Raw genomic sequence first — 4372 nt, forward strand, 5'->3', positions numbered from 1 at the left:
TAAGAAACAACGAAATCCAGTCATTTGCAACAAAATGGAGGAATCTGGAACACATCATGCTGAGTGAAATAAGCCAGTCCCAAAGGGACAAATACCATATGTTCTCCCTGATCGGTGACAACTGACTGAACACCAAAAAGGAAACTTGTTGAAGTGAAAGGGACACTATGGGAAACGGTGACTTGATCAGCATAGCCCTGACTGTTAATGAACAACTTAATACATTATCCCTCTTAGTAGTTTTTTTGTCTGTTCTACTTAATATGACTGATTTAATTCTGTAATTAATACACAGTTATTCTTAAGTGTTGAAATTTAACTGAATTGTGATCCCTGTTAAACATAAGAGTAGGAATAAGAGAGGGAAGAGATATATAATTTGGGACATGCTCAAGCTGACTTGCCCCAAATGGTAGAGTTAGAAACATACTAGGGGATTCCAATTTAATCCCATCAAGGTGGCATGTACCAATGCCATCTCACTAGTCCAAGTGATCAATTTCAGTTCGCAATTGATCATAATGAAAGGACTAAGAGTCAAAGGGAGCACATAAGCAAGTCTAGTACCTGCTAACACTAACCGATAGAATAAATAAAGGGGAGAGTGATCCAACATGGGAAGTGAGATACTCAGCAGACTCATAGAATGGCAGATGCCCTAAATAGCACTCTGGCCTCAGAATCAGCCCTAAAGGCACTCGGATCTGGCTGAAAAGCCCATGAGAGTATTTCAGGCATGGAAAGCCAAGACACTCTGGCAAAAGATCTCTGTGAGTGAGATCTCAGTGGAAAGAACAGGTCTTCAAAGAAGGAGGTACCTTTCTCTGAAGGGAGGAGAGAACCTCCACTCTGACTATGACCTTGTCTAAACAAGATAAGAGTCGGAGAACTCAAGGGGCTTCCATAGCCTTGGAAACTCATGACTGGTGCATAGGGAGATTACTGATGCCATAGACAGGAGTGTCAATTGGTAAAGTCAACAACAGGAGTCACTGTGCACTTACTCCTCATGTAGGATCTCTGTCCTTAATGTGCTGTGCATTGAGATTTAATGCTATAATGAGTACTCAAATAATATATTTCACTTTGTGTTTCTATGGGGGTGCAAACTGTTGAAATCTTTACTTAATGCATACTAAACTGATCCTCTGTAAAAAAAAAAAAAAAAAAAAAAAAAAAAAAAAAAAAGAAAAGAAACTATCAACTCCCAACTTGACTCTCACTGGGATTAAACATGACAATAGGTCTGATCTGATTTCATCATCATTAAAAAAAATCATCTATTATTTTTCACTTTATGTTTCTGTGTGGGAGCAAACTGTTGAAAGCCTTACTTAATGTATACTAAGCTGATCTTCTGTATATTAAGATAATCGAAAATGAATCTTGATGTGAATGGAAGGGGAGAGGGAGTGGGAAAGGGGAGGGTTGTGGGTGGGAGGGACGGTATGGGGGGTAAGCCATTGTAATCCATAAATCGTACTTTGGAAATTTATATTCATTATATAAAAGTTAAAAATAAATAAAAAATAAATAAAAAATTAAAAAAAAAAAAAAAAAGAGTGAATACAAGAGCCAGAAATGTAGTCCCAGTCTCTCACAGGTGTGATAGAAGCCTAATTAATTGATTCTGGAAGTCACACCCAGGTACTGTAAAGTAGAACTAGGGTATCTTAATAGGCATCATAGGCCAGCACCGCAGCTCACTAGGCTAATCCTCAGCCTGTGCCACCAGTACTCCAGGTTCTAGTCCTGGTTGGGGTGCCGGTTCTGTCCCGGTTGCTCCTCTTGCAGTTCAGCTCTCTGCTGTAGCTCAGGAAGGCAGTGGAGGATGGTTCAAGTGCTTGGGCCCCTGCACCCACATGGGAGACCAGGAGGAAGCACCTGGCTCCTGGTTTCAGATTGGCACAGTGTGAGGACTGTAGTGGCCATTTGTGGGTGAACCAATGGGAGGAAAACCTTTCTCTCTGTCTCTCTCTCCTACTGTCTAAGCCTGCTTGTCAAAAAAAAATAGGCATCATAACCACTACACTAAATGCATAATGCCCATTTAAATATTTTTCTTTGTCATATTTGAAAGTACTATATATGATTTTCCCCTGATAATTCCTCTCTGTTTCTATCAGAACTCCACGGATGGTTTCTTGTATTTTCCTCCTGAAACCATTTGCATTCTCCTTAACATTACCCATCTAGTTATTCCCTCTAAAATCCCATTCTTTCCAATCTCTGATTCTGCCTGACTAATTTTGCCATCTGTAATCAGACACTTCTCTTTCTAGAATGAATGTCTTCCATGACCTTTAGATTATAGTTTCTTCTCCATGTTGAATGCGTCTTGGTAGTTGTTCAAATAATACCTCACACTTGACTAATCTCAAATGAAACCTGCAGCACTCATTCTTTTTTATTTGTATATGGTAGTAGTACAAGCCAGCCATGAGTTAAATCAACATAATGGGATTTTTGTTGGACTCCTCATTATCCATCAGGTCTAATTTCAGATCTTTCTGTTTCTTTGCCTTTAAATTTGTAATCTTGGTTTTTCATTACTTGATTTTATTTTTACACTAGGTGGACAGAAAGCAATCCTCCTTAATAAAGTTGACAATTAGCTTCACTCAGAACATTTTTGGCAATGCACGTTAAAAAATTCATCTTACAACTTGTTCTGAAATCCAAATATACAACAACTTGAAAAATGATATTTAGAAAACAAAAGCCAATGTAAAAAGACAGATTAAAGGCTATGGAGATGTACCTGGACTCAAATTGAGTTTTGCCCAATTGCTGTATGTTGTCATCTTGCTTACGCCTGGTCCCCATCACAGTCTGGTTTATCCAATCTCTGAACTGCAATTCCTCCTGTTCCGTTATGGGTCTGAAGACTCTCATTTCCTCCTTGAATGACTTTGCATCCCTGTCTTCTGCTGAGAGTTGGGACAATGTTGGATTGCTGGTGGAACCAAGCCCACCACAAACTATAAATACACTCTTCCTGACCAATGACTTGACTGATCAGGTGATGGAGGAGGCTCTGCATAAGAAGGCACATCTCATCTTTTCCTACCTTCCACCTATCTTCCTACACATAAAGCCTATTACCTGGATGTCCTGAGAGGAGCACCTGGTGTTCCGGGCTTTGGAGAACAGAGTTGGCATCTACTCTCTTCACACAGCCTATGATGCTGCACCCCAGGGATGGAAAAACTGGCTTTCCAAAGGGCTTGGAGCCTGCACATCCAGGTATATATATATCCTTCCAAAGCTATCCTATAGAGGGAACCACTGAGTACAATTCAACATTAAGCATACCCAAGATATGGACAAAGTTGTGTCTGCAGTGAGAGAAGCTGAAGGTGTTCCTGTTACTTCTTTTTCTGCTAGGATTGATGAGGAGAATAATAAGGATCAGCCTGAATTGTACTGAGAAGACTTTGATGCAGGTGGTGGCTCAGCTCTCTTAAAACGGATAACTTTACCAGAGAACTGATTCTGTCACTGCAGAAGCCTTTGCCCTACATACTGGAATGGGTGGATCATGCACCCTGGATGAATCTGTTGCCCTGGCAACCATGATTGAGAGAATCAAAAGAAACCTCAAACTAACTCATATTCAATTAGTTCATGGGGTAGGAAGGACCTTAGCATCATGAGTCAAAGCTGTGGCCCTGTGTGCTGGTTCTGGGAGCAGTGTCCTGCAGGGTGTGGAAGCAGACCTGTACCTCACAGGTGGGATGTCCCATCATGATGGTCTAGATGCTACTTCCTAAGGAATAAATGCCATCCTCTGTGAACACAGTAACACTGAATGAGGCTTTCTTTCTGACCTTTGTGATATGCTGGGTGGGTGCCCACTTGGAGAATCAGATTAATATTATCCTGTCAGAAGCAGATAGGGATCTTCTTTGTGTGGTATAAGGCATACAGAAACATCAAGGTGATACAACCTACAGATTGCATTTCCACTCCTGTGGATGTGTAACATGAGTCAGTGGAATCAATATATCTTTCTAGAAGAGTATCTTAAGATGTATGAGGATGCTTCAAAAAAGTTCATGGAAATGTTTATTTTGAGAAAACTGCATAGATTTAAAAAATTCACAAAATAAAAACTTTTAACTCCATTTTCTGCAAACCTTTTGAACATCCCTTATATTATCTTTCTAGTTTATCTGATTCAACAAATGTTTTCTAGTTCATAATGAAATAACTGAACTACTATAATGAAGAGCAAATAATAAGAAAGATCAACTAAAATCAGTTTACTAAAGTTTCTGGGGAAGTAACCAAGTAATTCTTTACTTAGTTTAATTATAGTTGGGATATGTTAACCTAGATATCTCCGCCATTGGTTAGTTTTAAAATGTCC

General features: G+C 39.6%; 1 pseudogene; it reads left to right on the plus strand.

Annotated features, from left to right (window-relative positions):
* Positions 1–2794: 2794 nt before the first annotated feature.
* LOC138846650 (NIF3-like protein 1 pseudogene) lies at positions 2795–3921 on the plus strand (annotated as a pseudogene).
* The last annotated feature ends 451 nt before the right edge of the window (positions 3922–4372 follow it).

Source organism: Oryctolagus cuniculus, chromosome 1, assembly GCF_051225735.1.
Source record: "Oryctolagus cuniculus isolate XC-2025 breed Fujian yellow rabbit chromosome 1, ASM5122573v1, whole genome shotgun sequence".
Lineage (NCBI taxonomy): Eukaryota > Metazoa > Chordata > Mammalia > Lagomorpha > Leporidae > Oryctolagus > Oryctolagus cuniculus.